Below are 20,442 nucleotides of genomic sequence, written 5' to 3'. Positions count from 1 at the left end.
TGCAATTGTATCATCAAATCCTTAATAGCTTTGAATGGTTCTCATACTTCAATAAAAACTTCCATTTTCCTTGACAGAAAGTTCAGGAGGAAGTTTAATTTACTGACATAGCTTGTGACAATGGTTTATATTGCACAGCTGAAAAACATATACACACACAAGATTAAGGGCAATCACAACAAGCACCCCCCCCCCTTTTTTTTTGCTAATTGTTGTTCATGCTGTTTTACTTATTTGTTTAAACCGATAAAAATTTAGAAAATAACCCAAACTTCCAAAATATCCAGTAATAAAAGTAGTGACAATTACAAGTACTTTTCCTATATATAAATGTAAACTGTCTAGAGAGGCAGTGTACGATACAGAGGCTGAGCTGGAAAAAAATACTAGCATGTTGGCAGTAGATTAAACCTATTGATCGAAAGGCAACAAAGAATTAAAGATATATTGCCACATTCACCAAACTGGAAAAAACCAGAAAGTTTGAAAATAAAGTGCTTGTGAAGACATAAAGCAACAGGAACTCTCACATATTAATAGTTGTTTCAACCTCTTTGGAAAACAGTTTGGCATTATCTAGTAAAGCCGAACATGTGCACCGATTATGACCCAGTAATTCGATCTATTACACCCCAGAGAAACTCCTGCATGTCTGTACCATGAACCCTGGTCAAGGGTGATCATAGTAGTATTGTTTATAATAACTCCCAACTGCAAACAACATGCTGCCCATCAGTGGCAGAGTGAGTAAATACACTGACGTTTAATCATATATGGACTAGCATAAAGCAAATTTGAGCCATATGCAAAAATCATGGAAGAATCTCACAAACATGATGTTGATTACTGAGCTCCAGAAGCGAGACCCAAAATTAAAACATATACTCAGATTCCATTTATATCAATTCAAAAATGGGCAAAACTTCAATATCTACAAATACATATATATGTGGTAAACCTATAAAGATAAGCCTCAGAATAGAGGTTGCATCTGGGGGAAGGGAGCTGTGATTGGAAAGGTGCCCTGGAAGGTTTCAGGGATGCTGTCACATTGTTCTATTTCTTGACACGGGTGATGGATACATGTGTGTTCACTTTATGATGTTCACGCAAACATTTATGTTTTATGCACTTTTCTGTATCTATGTTATATTTTACAATTAACAAAACTTAGCTGCTCTCAAAACTAAAGATATATTTTTGTTGCAGGAAAGAGTTAACAACTCAAGTATTTACTCAGAGTCTGCTTCTGGTTCCCTGACTTAATCCCAAAGGTCCTATGGTGGACTTGGGATTTCAAATGAAAACACACACATTCTGTAGCTTACAACTTAAGGTCAGAAGGGCCCTTAAAGACAATCCTATCCAACCAAATCCAAGTTGGAAGTTTTAAATAAGAATCTACAAATAAGAGCAGAATATAAAGATGAGGCCTTTTGGGAAGTAGAGAAAAATCTGAGTCTAGGCATTTGCTTCTTAGTCAAATTCTTTCCAGAGCTCCCGTGTTTCATCTGCTATCTTGCCAATACCAAAAAACTTTAATGTGCCTCCATTTCCTTATCTATAAAATGAGGAGGTGGACTAGGTGACCTCCAAGATATTTCTAGTTCTAATTCCTACGGTTGTATGAAAGTATAGGAACTTCGGGGAAAATCTCAAAATACGAGCTTCTCTAGTTGCAGGTCTTGAGAAGACCTTTTCGGAAGCTAGAGGCACTTAAAACAACACGCCTGGCTGGAAGGAGAAAATGCCATCACATAATGTTTTGGAGAGATGGGGAAGAGCAGACCTCTAATAACGATTTGAGTTTTCCCTCTGTTGAGTTCCTCAACTCAAAGGAAGAATGGCTCGGCTCTTTTTCACACAAAAATGGAGCACACTGCCCAGCTGTACTAAGCAACACTTTCAACATTTTGCCCCTGTTCCACCCCAAAACAGTGCAGGACAGGTTCTCAGAAGCTGTCTATGTGGCTATGGAATTGAGTGGGTCCGTCATCCTCTCACTCCGTGTCTCCACCCAGTGATGTCAAGTGAAACAACACAGCTTAGGGAACCACGGAGAAGGCTACAGTTTGGATTTGACAATAACATGGATTAAGTGCCATCTCAAAGAGCAGATCAAAGAATTAATGCTCTGAAATCAACAGGTGAAAGAGAGGCCTAGCCCTGCCACCTAGCACCCATGAATATTGTTAGTGGGGGCTGGGTGATGGCTGGATGAGGGTAGGGACAGGGAGATGGGTGGGGCAGGGAGGAAGAACAGAATTGGCAATTGGCAGATTTGGATATGCAGCTTTTTGATCACCCACTCCACTCCCCCCTCCACCCCCCACACCCCCATATTTTGATGCTTGTTTTTGGTTCTTCTGTGGCAATCACCCTGGCTAAGGGCACAGCCACAGCTGCTGCCTCTCCAGGAGGATAAAGTTGGCCCCCTCTTACCCTTGACATATTTTCTTTTCTATATTGTCACTGCCAGCTTGTCTCTGGTATTATTTCTTTGTACCTATGTTCTCCATTTATATTCATTTCTCATACTTCAATCTCTGCTTCCTATTAGCATTTGCTTCTTGCCTATTAGGAGTTAGAGGACAGAGGGAAGTCATTTATTTTCTACATTTTTCTTTATCAGGGCATCCGTGTGAAATATTCTCTCCCAGTGCCCCCTCCCTCATTTTCTAGCCACAGAAATATTACCCTAGAGCTTCATGTTGCTAATGTGAGAAGAAATTGTGAGCAATGATTAGGAAGCTAAATGAGGGTGGTAGAGACTATTTACTTCATTAAGGCTCCTTCAGGGAAAATGAGAGGATGGGAAACTGAGAGATAAGGGTTAATGCTAAAAGAATAAAAGATCCATTTGACTCAGAGCAATCTCCAGCTTGCCTGGATTCTATCAGACATCCTTCTCCATGGGGAAATTATTACAGAGAAATGACATGCAAAGTGTGCCATAAAGCATCTGAGTCAAACCAGAGGGAGGATGACTCAACGGATCATTTTACATTTTAATAGAAGGCACTGCAGATTTGTACCTAGTGCGCAGTTCAACACAGGGCTCGCATCTCCTCCCCAAAACTGTTCTCCATCGGGTGGGAGGGGAGTTCCCAGAACCTGACAGAAATTATTCTGTCTCAGAAAAGAACCAAGTCAAAACTCACAACAGAATCAAAGACTAATAAAAGACAACAGATAGTCAAATGCAGAAAAAAGGGAAACCTGCAAGTCTGCCTGATTCCCACTTTAGCATTACTGACAACTCTAAGACACAACCTGAAAAACTGAACTCGGTAATTAGTGGACTTCAAATCTGAGAGAGATGGAAGAAAGGAGAAGAAGGGGATGGGGGAGGGATGGAGGGGGGAGGGGAGACAGGACAGAGGAAAGAAGAAAACATTTAAGTGCTGCAATTGAAAAGCTTTGTACTTTTAATTAGCTTCAAAAGACTTTACCATGGTAGTTGCCATGAAAAGTTTGTCTACCAGGTCAGTGATGATGCTGGGCTTGAATTGCCATGAGAAGTCAAGGAATGTTGGTAGCAGTGCCACTGCCCCCGGCACTTTCTCTGGGCTATTTGTTGTTTGTAGGTGCTAACATGTTTAACCTGCCAAAGGTAGACTTATCTTCCCAGGAATTACAATGCTAGAGACTGGATTATTAAGCTAACTGCTAAAAACTTCTCAAGGTGCTCACTTCCAGAAGCATTTTTTTTAATTAGAGAAGTTGTAGGTTTACAGAAAAATCGTGCTTAAAATGCAGAGTTCCCATATACCATCCTACTATTAACACCTGCATTAGTGAGGAATCCCAGACGACTTGGGACAGAAAGGTCTCTAGTTAAGCAGCTGTCATCTTCGGGATCTCCGTCAATGCCTGACCCTGCTCCTGAGAGAGCGGGCTGCTGACAAGAGGGAGAGAAAACAGAAGGGAGTTACAGAGGCTTGGCAGAGAGACTGCTTTCACAGGAAAAGTTCTTAAAAGGAAACTTGCTTCTCTCACTCTTAGAGGTCTTTTGGACATGATTCTGTTGTGAAAGAACATCTTCTGTGTGGGAATATAATCTGGGATGGATGAAGTTTAGACTGCAAGATAGTTTACCTGGTAATTGAAAATAAAACTCAGCATCAAAGTCAGGGTTTAATGGGGGCAGAGAAGTCATCTGAGTCAAGGGTGAGTTGGGAAGGGCTTGGGGAAAAGGTTGTGAATTTCCACTGAAGACTCAGTGCCCACCCCTCCTGTTTTCCATTTAAAAACAATTAAACCACCGGGGCTGAGAGTATTGGCTGGCAGTCCGCTAAATCCCACATCAGGTAATAAAAGCACTTGAACCATCTGTCAGCAGAAAGGGGGTCAAATGGAGCTGGAATATTAACACACAGGTGAAATGCTCTCGAGAGTATGGGGAAAAGCAGGGGGTAGAGGGAGGATGTGCTCCAGCTTTCCAAGTTCCTGTCCTGTTCTTGGAAGTCTCCCAGAGTGATTCTTATTGTCACCATAAGGCAGGGACACAAAATGCTTCCAGACACCAAGCAGGCTCTTATTAATGGATTGAATCATCTCACCCCAACCCCCCACTCCAAAGACAAGTTCAAGTCCTAATCCTTGATCCTGTGGATATGAGCTCATTTGTAAACAGGATCTTTTAGTTAAGGCGAGGCCAACGGAGTCAGGGTGGCCCTTAAACCAGTGTCACTGGAGTCCCTGTAAGGAGAGGAGATTCAGACACTGAGAGGAGAGAGGGGGAGACAACCCCGTGATGGAGGCAGAGGCTGAGGATGGACGAGCAGAAAGCACCGGCCTGTCAACACCTTGATTTTGGACTTCTAGCTTCCAAAACTGTGAGACAATAAATTCCTGTTGTTTAAGCCAACCAGTGTGTGGTACTTTGTTACAGCAGCCCTGGCAAACTAAGACAGCTATTTAAAATATCAATTGTATCACAGCCTACACTACCACCAGCACTCCCACACATCTTTTGTACCTCACGGAATACTCCTTTCAGATAAAGCAAGGTATATTAAAGAAGAGATTATTTTCTAACTCACTTATTATAAAGAGCCAAAATTATACTGTCACAGGGGAGAAAATACTCCTGTCCAAATGGTCAGGAAGGGGCAGGATGAGGGATGGCCCTTCCACCAGGTGGTACACGGGAAGCACTGGGCAGGAAGAGGCTTCTCTGCGTTTTCTTGGCTTTACGAGTGTACCCCCTTCTCATTTCTCCTTCCATTCCTAAGCAGAGGGGTCCCTGTTTGAGTCTCTGTTCTTCCACTTCCTAGCTGTGGGGCTCTGAGCACATAAATCCTGTAATTCTTGGTCTTTCCATCTGAAAAAAGGTTTTGTGAAGAATAAATGGATGAAGCAATGCAGTACTTAGGAAAGTCCTCTTTTCACAGTAAACATTCCACATATAAAAGGTATTATTATGAAAAAAATTAATTTCTTTGGGCATTACATAAATTTGTAATTCTGTACTCTAGATTTTCTTATATTGAGGCAAATCCAGACTGCACGAAGAATGATGTCTTTGTTTTCCAGATCTTCCTGCTTAACTTGGGGAAAGGCCAATCAGCTTGATTTGCATCCAAGGCCCACGAAAGAATGATGGGCTGAGGTGTGGGTTCTGGTCCCAGCAGCTTTTCTGGGCAACTTTGGCCATGACACTGCTGTAGCCGTCTTGCCGCAACATCCCATGATGACCATGAAGGTCGAATGAGGCAATGGATCTGAGCTCTCTGAGAAGTATAAAGTACTCTGACTGCATCAGGAAAAATCCTCACTATTATTTGACTAATTCTACAGATAATTATATCAAGAATGTCTGCTCTTGTGGGCACTTAACCATGATATATTTCTCTCTCATGCCAGGAGAAGGCGTCAGGCAGATGGGAAACTTGTATTGATTCTCATCTAATAACATTTTCTAAAATATTCCATCCCTGCATATTTGCTCAGAGTGCATGTTTGAATATTCCACCCTCCTGTTGCAGGCTTTCCTTGTTTTCTCTCTGCTACCTTTTGCTTACATGTTTTGCACAGATCATCCAAGAGGCAGCATGGTGTGGTGGTTAGAGCTGGGCTCTGGAGCCAGCCTGCCTGTGTCTGAACACTGACTGCTCTAACACCTCCAACGAATCACGTGAACTCTCTGTAAGGATCCTTCATTTGTAATCCAGCTGTCATGAGGAGCAAATGACTTAAAACACATACTTGTAAAGTGCTCAGAACAATTGCTGGAAGGTACTAAGCACTCGCCACATGTTACAGACATACATGGATTTGTAGAGAGTGTTGCTTCATGGTCAGGAGTGCAGACTCGGGAGCCAGACTGCCTGACTTTGAATCCTGATGCTGCCACTTGCTAGCTGCAAAATCTTGGGCAAGACATCTAATATTTCTGTGCCTCAGTTCCATATGTTTGTTCGTTAATTCATTTATTCATTCGTTCAACAAATAGTAAATGTCCAATAAAATAAGCTGATCTCTCTCAAGCAAGCTAATTTTTCCCATTCACTATTCATTCCCAGATTGACAATGGCTTGTCTTTATTTTCACACTGGCGTTTCTATTTTCAGATGTGCCTACATAACGCAGACTCTCCCAGCCACCTTCTTTATCTCCTGAGACTGCACCAGTTCTCAAACTGCATGGATACTGGGTATTGAGAGTAGGATATGAAGTCTAATCTTAACCTCCATGGACGGTAATCCAACGCAGCTCCGAGAAACAGGAATCCCCTCTCTTCTACTTCCTAGAGCTAGGTAATGGGATGGCTTATTTATTTAAATTCTCTGGGTAAAAATGAAGACAAAACTGAAGATTTAAATTTGATGGCTCAATCCCTAATCTCCTTCAGGTTCTTGCTCAGACATCTCCTTCTCATAAACCCCTCTTGACCACACCCTTAGCCCCCTGCCTACACTCTGTCCCTACCTTAGATTTCTTCATCACATTTATCACCATCTGATATACCATATCTTTTACCTATATTTTGTTTATTGTCTATTTTTCCCTTGAGGGCAAGGATTTTTGTCTGTTTTGCTCACTGTTGAAGACCCAGAGGCTCAAAAGTGCTTGGCACATAGTAGCATCTCAGTAAATATTTGATAAGAAGATGAATGGCAAAGGCTTTTTATAGGTTGTGTGTTACTTGTTAAAGGTGAACTTAAAACTGCTGCCCATTCTCAAATTATTTTTGTTCCTGTTGATGTCTCCACACATCTTCCTACGTTCTCTAGAGCTGCCTGTCTTTTCTGGGCCTCAAGGCTGCCTTACCTAGCCACTTATCCATAGAAAACTCAAACTATTATGAGTAATGCGAATGTTAGTAGATACTAATATAACCACCAAAATATACAACCAAGATAATGGGATGGTACAGAAGATATAGGAAAAGCTTAGACTGACAGTGGGAAAGCTTACATTTGTAGCGTTTCTGAGTGGACAGGTTTTAAGTATATTTTATTTCAAACTGTTTTAGGCTCAACTATTCGTGAACAGTGAAACATTTTCTTTAGCCATTGGTTCTGAACAGTGTGGGTCCTTACAGAGTATAATTTAGCTGTGCTATCCCAGTAAAAGCCTCCTTGCTCCCTCTTCTGAAAAATGGCTTTGATTCCCTTCCCCTTAAGTTCACGGCCTTCCATCTTGAACTGCTAATCACAGGACCAATTATGCCCGCAGTTTCAGCAGCACCCAGGACTCCCAAGCCCACCAGAGACCATTAGGACACAGAGGTGGCACACAGAAGTGGCACACAGAGCCCTCAACCGCATCCTCGGGATGATGGTTTCGGAGTGTGACTGAACTCGGTGAGACCAGGGCCATAGCCTCTGTGGTCCCTGGGACCATCCATGGCCCTGAGGTCCGGAAGGAGAGACGATGGTAAGAGGAAGGTTTCTGATTTTCATTCCGAAATCAGACAAGTCCTCACAGAGCAACAATTCCTCTATGTTATAGGAGTGTGCATTAGTTCTACTCACAGTGCTCTGATGACAGTTTCCTCCTTAATAATTCATAATCTGGAATTGTAAGACATCAGAGGCAGACAACCAATGTAAAAATAAACCACTCGTGATCTTCATGGGAACGTGGAGGTGTGTCTGCACAGCAATCCCCAGGAACAGACCCCTGTGGATGGTTTTCTGATCAGCTTAGAAAAGGAACGATTTACAAAACAACATATGCATTGTAAAGCTCCCCATCACAATGCTTCAGTATTCTTTGGATAGAAAAAAGATGCTCACCTGTTTAAAACAAAAACTTGTATGTTTCTAAGGGAGACACTTGAAAACCAGAAGTGTCACCTTCTTAAAAAAAATCAAACAAAATGGCACAGCAGAAGTTCACATAAAATACCAGACAATGTTTCTTTTCAAGAGAACGCAGGCTGGGTGAAAGACATTCTTGGATTCTGAGCTTTTGCTGGTTACCTAGGTTGCAAAGGATACTAAAGAGACTCACACCAGGAACTCTTAGTTAGAATGCTAGTCAAGGCAAAGTTCATAATCCTTTCAGATTTTAAATTCTGTGTGTCTGTGTGGAGGAAAACCATTTAGTATTTCGGACAATTGGAAAAGAAGATTAGATTAGACTTGGTCTATAAAGATGTACTACACTATGGGTTACACTAATGAAAGGCAGAGGGAAATGGATTTTCAGGATATAGCACTGCTGTTCTCTTTTTGAAACTGTGGTTATATGGAGACCATTGGTTGTTTAATTAGAATGGAATTTGATACGCAGAGAAACATACCAACTATATCCAGTATATTAGTCTGAAATTCAAAACCAACGTCTCATTGCTTAAAATTGACCAGATTTGAAATCTATTAAGACCTCTTAATTATTCATATGTGCTCACAGTTATTGCTTTCTTTTAAGGAAACACGAAAAGCTTAATGATTAATATACCAATTTCAAAAGCTTTCTCATACAGCCTGGACTAGACTCCATAGACTTTACAGAATGATCATTACTTAGTTAATGAACTCATCCACTGAACATTTTCCAGCCACCTGAAACTCCCAAGTATTGTGTGAGTTTTTGGCCAATTAATTATCAATTACAACATCATAAAACATTAGCACAAAAATAGGAATAATGAAATTTAATTATACATTATTCTTCTGAGTTGCTGCAAATACTATACAAGACTGATTCTGATTAATAATTCATTCAGCAATAAAGTATCAGGAAAGATAATTATGCAGTGCCACAATTCTCACACTGATTTCTATAATTACAGATTACAACAGTGTTAGCAATTTAAAAGGTTAGAGAGCTGTGGTAATTTGCTATGTCATCCACAGTTATATTACTGTCTCTCTTTGAGCACCAAAGATAACTGAAAATATAATAATGGACCAAATCAGATGGCTTGCCCATGCTCTCCTCACCTAAAACATCTCCAACCTGGGTACATTAGTGAAGTCAAGTCCTCGATAATTAGACTCTTATATTATTTAAGTAGCCCCACTGCTTACATTAGGTTTATAGCTAATCAAAGGGAGAAAATATGTAAGTATACATGTCAATATATACAAACGTAGAAAGATAATTTATAGAAAAGATACATGGATGGATACAACTACATTTGGTATATAACTATATCTGGTGTGACTATGAATACATACATACATATATACACACATATGTATATACATATACATACATATACACACATCTATAATTAGGCACAAGACTAGAAACGTGTAATGGAAGATGAATCTCTGTCTTTGGCAATAGAGTTGAGTAAATTGCACATGAAAAAGCACAAAGCTTATCCAATTACCTTCTCTGGGCTGTTTATATGTTGTGACACACCGAACTACTCCTTTTGAGTTGTGTTACACCCTGAGAATGAAAATAGACTCATCCTGCTAGGAATACTTACTCTTCTCTGCCTTCGTTCCTTGGGAAAAAAACCTGGCTAGCAATTGACAACCTCTTCCCATTTATCAGTGTTTTCATGAGAATTTTCACCTGGGGATAAGCCCAAGTGAATAGAACATATAGTTCCACAAATATAAAAATCACTTTCTCCTCTGTTCTTCTTGATATTTTTGGAAGAAATGCATTGTGAGACATTTTGGCTTTACTCTCCCGAATAGTTTTAAGTATCCAACTATCTATTCATGTTCAATGAAAATGGAGAAACAGATGGAAAATCTGATATCTTCAGCATCACTTAAACAAGCTACTAGCAGAGTCTTTTGTGTGTGTTGTTGGGACCGGGGATTCCTCCTTCTGGAGAGTGTCAGGGTCTGGAGTCAAGATTTATTACAGCTGGTCCCCAAGAAGATGATAAAGGAAGACAGGGTGAAGAGGTGAAGTTTTATTCCAGTGCTAGAAGGGTCCTGGGTATTGTCTGGTTCAATCTGCTCCTTTTACAAACGTGGAAACTTAGGCTCAAGGAGATTAAGCAATTAACCCAATATCACAGCATCATTTAGAAACAGAAACAGAAGGAGAAGCAAGTGTGTCTGACTCCCAGTTTTCCACTGGATTGTACAAAGAAAATACAGGAGAAGAAGGGGCATGGTGAGCATATGGAGACAAGTTTTGTTCCAAAATAAATTCCATCTTACTTATATTTAATTTCTACAAAGGAAGTATAAGATTGGGGATGGATGGAGGGAGAATAATACTAAGGGAATACCAATGAATTGTAGCTCTTCTTGTCTTTCTTCAAGTTAAAATAAAATGGGGTTCCTTTGCACCATCAGCACAAAACAGGGCATTGTTTACAATGGTGCCTAATCAGCTTTCTCCCTGTGCCATGTGTAGGCGGATGGCATAAGACCATATTGTAGGATGCCACAGTGAAATGTGAAAGTCCTTCCATCCTTTTTCAACTACTTCCCTCTCAAAGCCTTATTCTCCACAGGACAGTACAACAGGCTCCCTGTATATTTCTGCAAATCTATTGTTGGGTTCTTCAGGAGACCTCTAGTGGGCAATACTGTTCCCTATTTTAAGTAGTGGATATTCAAGCTTGTGAGACGGGATTAAAATTAGCAAGTGGATTTTGGTTCCATGTTTGCATGGTCCTATATGGTTTGTACTCTGATTTCTTTCCAACATTTTCCTGTGAAATTTTTCAAGCTTACAGAAAAGTTTAAATAATTTTACAGTGAACACCTGTATACCCACCATCTAGATTCTACAGTTAACATTTTATGCTTATTTCATTACATGTCTATGCATCTATCCATCCCTCTATCCATCTTCTGTCAATCCACCTTGTTTTTAATGCATTATTTTATTTTTAATGCTCATTTTAAAGTTTATATAAATATGAAATGCACAAATCTTAGGTGTACATTCACTGAGTTTTGACAAATGCATATTCCTGTGTAATCCAAACCTTATCAAGAGACAGAATATTACCCACTCCAGAAAGATTCCCCATGTCCCTTCCCAGTCAAGCGAACCTGCCAGAAGCAACCACCATTCTAATATGTTTCTACCAGAGGTTAATTTTGCCTGCTCTAGAATAGCTGCATTTTGAAACCATTAAAGGCCTTATTTGACAGTCCAGTGGCTGTTTTTCTTCCTTCAGTCAACGAACACTCACTGAGCACCTACAATGAGCCACACACTGGATGTCAGCAATGACAAAATCACTATTTCATTAAACTAGGAAAATAACCTCAGAAGTGGTAAGAACTGTGGATGAATTATACCCGAAGGGCAATTTGGATGCACAACCAAAAAGGAAGCCACACACCACACCCTGTGCCTGTTACTCATTTGGAAACTTGCTGACTCTTCGATAGAAAAGTCAAACCCAAACCCAGGCCTGGTGAAAAATGAAGGCTCTGCAGGAGCCTTGGAATAAATCTGAAAAAATGAGGAGACTTTTTAAAAAAGTCCATCTTCAGACCAACATCATTGTTCTACAATGAAAATGAATTTTCACGGTGTACCAAGCCAGTTGTCTATAAAGACCACAGCCACTAGATATACAGAACTGTAAAAATCATAGAGCAGGCTACCAAAGGAGCCAAAAAAGCTCCTAGTTCATTTTCTTTTTAACTCAACTATGGGTGGTAAGTGGATAGGCCCTAATTTTCCAGCAGATGAATTACTGCCAGGAGATGACACCCTTGGTGGAAACAACACTGGGTTACCTCTCTCTGCAAGAGCATGACGATGGCAAACTTCACAAAATAGTCGCTAAAAGTGAAGACGTCCTTCTATAGCAAGTCCAATACTCTTTAAAAGTTCTCTATTATTCCTGAAAGAGTATTTTTCTCTTATTAATTTTTCAACTGTAGTACAATTTGCAAGCAGAAAAGAGTACCAACCATAGGGTGCAGATCAATGAATTTTTCTAAATGAACACCCATGTAACGACCACACAGATCAAAATATTACCAGCCACCCAGAAACCTCCTTCATGCCCCGCCCCAGTCATCAACCCCACCAAGATAACCACCATTCTAATCTTCTTCACCATAGATTGGTTTTGTCTCCCTTTGAACTTGAAATAAATGGAATAATATAATACATGTTCCTTTTCTCTCTGGCTTTTTTTGCTCAACATTATGTTTGTGAAATTCATTCATGTTGTATTAGCAGCAGTTTATCCTACAGAGGATTTGAAAAATATCATTAAAATTTTTTGTTTTGTTTTGGATGTACTTCCCCTCCTCCCCCATTTCTGTACCACAGAGGAATCTTTAAAAAGTTTTATTCTTTTAGGTGAATGAAGATTTATATCTTACAGATCTCTTGTTTGGTTCAGTTCATATATTTCTATACATAATGTATTTAATGTACATATTATATTTATATATGTTTTATTTTTTGCTATAGTAAATAGGAGCTATTCTTCCATTTTATGTTCTAATTGTTGATCATATATACAAAGAATGTTCATTTTTACATAATTAATTGGTACTCAGGCACCTTACTGAGTTCTATTATTGTTTGTAAAAATTTTCCTGCTGATGCACTGGAACAAGTACTGTACACAATCCAAATAAACAATTATATCATCTGCAAGTAACATTAGTTTAGTCTTTTCCTTTTGACTTTCTATGCTTTCAATTTCTTTCTCTTGTCTAACTGCATTGGATAGTATATCCAAGAACAGTTTTACAAATAGGCACCCTCATCTTCATTTTTCCTGACATACACAGCTTCTAGCGTTTCCCTAAAGGAGGTATCAATCACTTCCTATTTTATAAAGTGTTTTTTAAAGAATAATGGATATTGAATTTATCAATGCCTTTGTAGTATCTATGAAGATGATCAAATGAGTTTTCATTAAACATCTTTTAATATGATGCATTATATTAACAGGTTTTCCAATATTTATCATTTATCATCTTTGCAACCCTGGAATGAACCACATTTGGTTATGATATACTGTTCTTTCAAAATGCTGCTATACTTTGCTAATAATCCATTAAAAATTTTTACACTAATATTCTTCTTTGATAACTGGTCTGATGGATTTGTCCTTCCCTTCAGGAGTCAGATTGATTAAATTATATTTTCTTAAAAAATTATGTGTTTCATTTAGGTTTTCAAAGTTATTTATAAAAAGTTGAGTAAAATATACTTTTATGATTCTTTAAAAATTTAGCTTATATTACCTTTTTAAAATTGATTATTCCCCTTATTTTTATTGATTAAGTTAGCCAAAGTTTTCTTTATTTTATTGATATTTTCAATGAGTTTGTTGTTGGGTTTATTAAGTCTGTATTTTATTTAATTTTTTTTTTTTAGTTATGAAGTCATGAATGAACTTCAGTCCTTCCTGCTATTTTTCTTAGGTTTACTTTTTCTTATTCTAACTCTTCGAGTTAGATGCCTAATTCATTTATTTCCGTTTTTCTTGTTTACCAAAAAAAGTACTTAAGGCCATGACTTTTCTTCTGATCACTGCTTTAGCAGCTTCTCCTAGATTCTGATATGATGGCACCTAGGCAGATCTTGTTGGTTTTAGGTAATAGATGTTCACTTAACCATTGTATACAAAATAAACTTCAGGAAACTGGTTACTTTAAAAAGCAGTAGGAAAAAAAAAAAAAGCAATAGGGAAGACCTTAAAGGAACCCAGCAGGCCATTTGTAAAGTGAAGAATAATTCTTTCAACTGACACTCGCAGGTTACAGACCAGGTACCAGGTACAGTGCTGGGTACTGTGAGAATCAAGATGACTATGAAGGGGTCTCTGCCTTTCCATTGATAAGGGAAAAAAACCACAAGTGAACACATAATCATATATCACAATACCACAGACCATAAGAACAAAGCATACAAACATGAAGATATACGCTCTGACATAAAAACAATTTCCTTTCTCCCACTCAAAACATATATACCAAAAATCTTTGATAGGCATCCATATAGTTGCATCCAACTTAAATTGCTCTTCAATTCATCCAATTTTTCAATAAGCTCATCACATTGAAGTTTCACTGATCTTTGTCCTATCACAGAGCCATGCTTTTGTATATGCTGTTTCCAGACCTGAAATGCCCTTCTCACCCTTCCCTGTCTGGCAAACGCCTGCTCATCCTTTGAGGATAATCACAAATGTCAGTTTCTCAGGTTACCTCTCTGACTCCTGCAGGCACATTGGGGAATCTCACTGAGCGCTTCCCCCGCACCCCAGCCATATCACAATCCCCAAATTGCTTATGCACCTGTCCCCTCCCCCCACCCCCCAGCAAGTTCTCCAAGGGGATAAACCATTTTTTCCCCTGTTAGCTTATTGTCTGAAACAAACATGACTACTCAATGTGTTTTCATTTGTTCAATCAATATTGTCTATCACGTACAGCATATAAGGTCATGCAACTGTTCTAGATGCCTGAGGATATAGCAATGAACAAAGCAAAGCCCTGCTGTCAAGGCGCTTACATTCTATTGGGGAAGACAGCAATAATACAAAAAAACCAAACAGATCTATAATAAAATGTGCTATAGAGAAAGGAATAAGTCAGGGCAAGAGGAGTGAAGGATGCGGTGTGTGTGGGAGTATTGTTTTAGACACTGTGATCATGGAAGGTCTCATTTAAGCAGATTCTAACTGAAGTGAGGGAATAAACCATGCAGATAATCTGGGAGAAGGGCATTCCTGGCAGAGTCACAGTGGATTCAACAGCCCTGTAGCAGGAATGGGCTTGATGCTCTGATAACTTGAACTGTCAGAGCACCCAGAGGATAGTGGCCAGGGAAGGCTGCCGAGGTAGTCGGGACAGTGAAGGGCACTGCAGCTGAGGGTGGGAATCTGGCTTTTTTTCTAAGTGCCATGGGAAGCTACAGCAGGCAAGTGATAGGATCTAATTTGCCCTTTAAAAACACTCCTTTGGCTTCCATGTGGAAATGGGTCACTGAAAATAGGGAGGCTCATGAGGAGGCTCTCGCAGCAGTCTAAGTGAGCACTGATGGTGGCCTCAAAGAGGTGGTGACAAGTGGCCGGATTTGGCGTATATTTAGAAGGTGGAGCTAATGGGATTTGCTCATGGATTGGATGCGGGGTGTGAGAGAAATAAAAAGATTTAAGGATGGCTCCAAGAATGTCAACTTAAGCAACCAGATGAATGGGGGTGCTATTACTGAAATGGGAGACCCCAGGGGAAGATCAAGGGTGGGAGGCGAGTGGAGAATCAAGTATCAACTCTGAGTATGCTAACTTCGAGAAGCCTGTGGAGATATTTTGCAAGTAACTGAACACACAGCCTGAGATTCAGGGCAGGGTTGAGGCTAGAAACATAAATTGGGGAGCCATTAGTGTGGAGGTGGTATTTAAAAGACTGGATGAGATCACTCAGGGAGTAAGCTCAGATGTGGGCTGAACATATGAATAAGCAAGTTTATGTGCAGGAAGGAAGATGTTAACAGGTTCATATATCTGACTCTGCAGAAGTTGGACAAAGAGGTAATACATACAGGGATGAGAGTGCAAAGAATGAATTCTTTTCCTGTCTAGGTGGACAATTCAGCCCCCTGCCCCCGACTCTCTGAAGAACCTGTATCCCAAATTACTTTGGGTACAAAGTGGGCCACAGGACTGTCTGGAGCAAGTTTCCATTGCTCAGCACGGGTACAACTAGGTGTGTCAACCTACTTCAGGCAGCTTGGTCAGCAAGTACCTCCATGTGCACCCTGTCACAGCATGAGTGCAGGCTGGAACCACAGAGTCCTTCTGGAAAGAAAACAGATTAACAGGCCTACACAATGTGTTTCAAATTAAGCAAGGAGGGAAAAGATCACATATCCAACATTTGCAGGCACTCCTTATGTGCAACAAGTCACCTGTATTGAAGAAACAGGCAATCAACCTTCCACAGCCAAGATAAAAAAATCTTTGCCATAAGCCCAGTAAAAGTTTTGTAGAATCTGAAATAGTCAAGCTGTATTTCTTAGAAGTCAAAAGCAGGTCAGTGGGTCCAACAAATTCTTTCGGTTACTTCAAATATCTTATTACCCAATACCAATAGCTTTTCAGGCCCAAAGAATATAATCACATTAAAAAAACACTAAATGAATGATAATGTAAGAGAGATTCAATGTGAAAAATTTCTTTTGCATACTTTGTAAGACTGATATTTCTTGCCAAGTACACGGCGTTTTGTCTGTCTCTTACTATTTTGCTTTTTTAATCACGAGGCATTAAAAATTGGCGTATTTTAAAGGTTCCAGATTCTTTTGACTTTTCAAAATCTCCATTCACTCTTTTTGTGTTCCAGGATACTCTTCCTTAAAAATCATCAAATCTTTGCTTAAATCTGCTCTATTGCTCCACTGTGATCACAGATATTCCTCCATATCTCTGTGTAATCCTCAAAACAGGAAATAAAGATCCCCAAATGAAGCCTTATCATTTTGTGTCTTCCCAAGTATTCTATCCATGACCCAAACAGATAAAGCTCTTGTTCTGGAATTATCTTTGGTTGCCAATGAGAGCTAGTCCTTCTCAACTCTTAACTGTTCAAAATATAAATCACTGTGTTGATTTCTAGGTACCTCGAAATAGAAAAACTAAAACACATTCAAAGAGCAAAGGAATGATGAGATTCAGTCATTTCTTCTTCCAGGACACATGTAGTGAGTGTCAACCACATGCCAGTTATTTTGCTAGGCTTTGCATCATGAACACAAATAAGCTCCCAAAAGCTTACACTGTAGTGGATGACCGGGAAATAGGTCTTGAGTAAGAAGGGCTCCTGCAGGGGTATTTCAGCATGCCATCAAACATAGATGGGACCCTTCCCAGCGATGGCAATGTCTGAGCCGAATTCTAAAGGACAAAGCAGGAGTTATCTGGAAGGAGGGAGAGGAAGCTCAACTAATATTTGCAAGGATTCAACTAGTATCTGTGGCTCCTTAATCATATTCCCCCTCCTAAGCCTGATGCTAGGTATACAAAGATGATTATGGTACATCTCCTCCCAATAAGAAGATATAACAGCTATTTTCAAATTCCTAAGGAGCTATGTAGAGGAAGCATCAGACATTTCTTGGTTCCCCTATGGGTGATATTAACATAGAAGTAGCGGTGGCTAAAGGCTGCTGGAGAGCAGATTCAACAGGCTTTCAGATCTTTTCTCCACTGACTTACACAGACGCCTTTGTGAAAAAGAACAACTTTATGAGCATTCAAAAATGGACTGATCAGAGGTATTAGAATCTTCCCAAGCAGACCTAAAATTTAGCTTAGGCATGACTATTAATTGGAATAACAGAATTTGGGTTATCATGTAACTTAGGCCTTTCAATATTAAGTGAAAATATGGCCACCACTGATAGCCCTCTGTCGACAGCTACAGGGGAGACGGTTTGTGCCACCAGCTGTATAACACCAGCCTGGAGTAGCTTCTACATCTTTATGGCTTGGTGATTTCCCTTTGGAAGCTAGAGACTCCTTCAACCCCGGCAGCTTTAATATCTCAATAGATATTAAAGACCAAAAAAATAGATTAGCAAGATCTGTACAACAGATCAAACACAGTTCCTAAGAGAAAGTACACACTGTGAAGAGAAGAAATTGATATGGTACTTACAAGGGTAGTGACCCTCCATGGTGGTATATGTTGGGAGTGGGGACATGTGCATAGCCGACAAAGGTTTCCTGACATTCTGTTGACTTTATATCACAAACTACAGACATTGCCTTGCTGTGAGGGATGTGCATAAAAAGAGTGAGAACACCCTCTAGGGAACATGGGTTAAAAAAAGGTCTTACCTGTATGAAATAATTAGAATATGCAAATTCATTAGTCGGAAACTAGAATACAGGTTACCAGGGGTCAGGGTTGGGGTAAGGAATGGGGAATTAATACTTAATTAGTACAGGGTTACTGTTTGGGGTGATGGAAAAATTTTGGTAATGGATGGTGGTGATGGTAGCACAATTTTGTGAATGTAATTAACATCACTGAATTGTGTATTTTAAAGTTGTTAAAATGGGAAACTTTAGGTTGTATATATGTTACTAGAATAAAAAACTTAAAGAGTGAATCCTAATGTAAACTATGGACTCCAGTTAATAGTATAATTATAATAATACTATTTCAACTGTAACAAAAGTACCACGTTAATGCAAAAAAAAAAAAAGTCAAGAAAACAATGTATTAGAATATTCCTTTACACACTATGCAAAAATTTCACTGACTGTTCTAAAGGAGTGATTATGTAACATTTTTCACACCATAATTTCAAGATTGAAGGGACAGACGAAGCTAAACCAAGCAAATCAGCAGCAGAAGCCAAGTCCAGGCCTACACCAACTGGCAATGTGGCTTTTCTGAACCATTCTTCTCTAAGTGCCTTGAGGAAGTTACTGGGGACAGGTCAATGGGAGGGGCTTGCAGCACAGCTATTTTGACCTAAACAGGCAGGTTCCTTTCCCATTGGTGAGAATCCAATTCCAGCTAGAGTTACACTGGCCATCCAGGGTCCACCCTGACAAAGATGGATGCAGGCAACTCTTGATGTCAGTGCTCTTCTGTTAACAGAATCCCCCGCTTTGCACTACATTTTCCATATTCATTTCTTTCCCGTCTACTCTTCCCACCATGCAGTTTCCTTAGCGAAGCTGAGCACCTTCAGGGTTTGCAGTTTACATTAGTTTTCAGAAAGTTGTGACTGACTTATAATCTCTCCTGAGTGTCCTATTAGTACTGACATTCCAACTGAGGGGGAATTAAGTTAATAGGCAGTTGTGAACTTTCAGATGGGGTGGAAAGAAGGGCCTTCTCAGCCTACTCTACAGCATTCTTTATTTTGTAAACTTATAAATCTAAGGGTTAGCAAACACAATTCTAGAGAATTGATTCTCAAAGGTTTTGTATCTTTTGGAGCTCTCTTGAAAGTCTCTTGGTCAATCTTTCCTCAGTATTAAATATTTCAAATAAAACCAGAAGCAAACAGTATCTGTCTAGATGATAAGATGTGACTCCATTCCACTCTCTTTGCTGGCTTCTGTGTGACCTTAGTAGGTCAGTCACGGCTTCTCTGTGGCATGATCTTTGAAGTAGAGATATGGCAGCTAAGATTAGGTTCAGACATAAATCTTCATGCTTTCATGGCATGTTATCACGTTATTGCACACTTGTTCCAACCAGGAGCCAGGGCAAAGAAAAGACCTTGCGTGTGACTTTAACATGAGAACTTCACGCTCATTACCATTGTTCCAGTTCCTATGAAAGATCCTAAGAACTTCTGGGCAAAGACTGAAGAAATCAATGGTTTCTTGGGAATTGAAGATTGAGGTAAACATTTCTAAAATGTGCAAAAAAGTTAATTTTGAAATTCTGCCGCTCGTTTGTTATAACTTCAGAGTTTCAATTTTAATTATTTAAAAAATTCCCTCTAACAAACAGACTTTCTGAATGACTACTGCCTCATCATTTGGCAGCCAATTTTTGAAACCTTGGCACTCTGAGCAATAGTTATGAGTACGTCTTAATGTGCATCCATTGAGTTACTGTTTTACCCTGTGGAAGCTGAAGAGTATGAGTTCAGTTTTTGGCTCTCACACTCACCAGTTCTTTAGGGTTGGGACAGTTACTTGTTGACCTTTAGATGATTTTTTCAGTAAAAAGGGGGCAATTAACATCCAACTTTCAGGGTTCCTGTGAAGTCTGAGTTAATGCATGTGAAATGCACAACTCAAAAGTTCCTTCTGTTATTATCCAGAGAATGAATGCAGAGTTAGCATAAAAAAAGCTATTTACAGCTACGAGGGCAGTTGAATGAGAAATGATGGGATCCCAACTCCCTGTGCACCGTCTCAACCTCTTTGAATCATTCCTCAAACATTTATCGAGTACCTAGGTGCCAAGAACAATTTCAGGTATCAGAGACATAGCTATTGTACTGAACATAACAAAGTCCCTACATTCTCAGGTCTTACTGGTTGGGAGAGACAAACAATAAACAGATAAATAACTAAACAATAAACTTTCAGACAATGAA

At 39.6% G+C, this 20,442-nt stretch overlaps 1 protein-coding gene across 6 annotated transcripts in view; it reads right to left on the bottom strand.

The window, feature by feature from the left end:
• BACH2 (BTB domain and CNC homolog 2) overlaps positions 1-20,442 on the bottom strand; it is a 365,581-nt gene that overhangs the window by 109,770 nt on the left and 235,369 nt on the right. The window lies entirely within an intron of this gene.

Source organism: Choloepus didactylus, chromosome 7 (genome assembly GCF_015220235.1).
Source record: "Choloepus didactylus isolate mChoDid1 chromosome 7, mChoDid1.pri, whole genome shotgun sequence".
NCBI lineage: Eukaryota > Metazoa > Chordata > Mammalia > Pilosa > Megalonychidae > Choloepus > Choloepus didactylus.
This window is presented reverse-complemented; position numbering and strand designations above follow the sequence as displayed.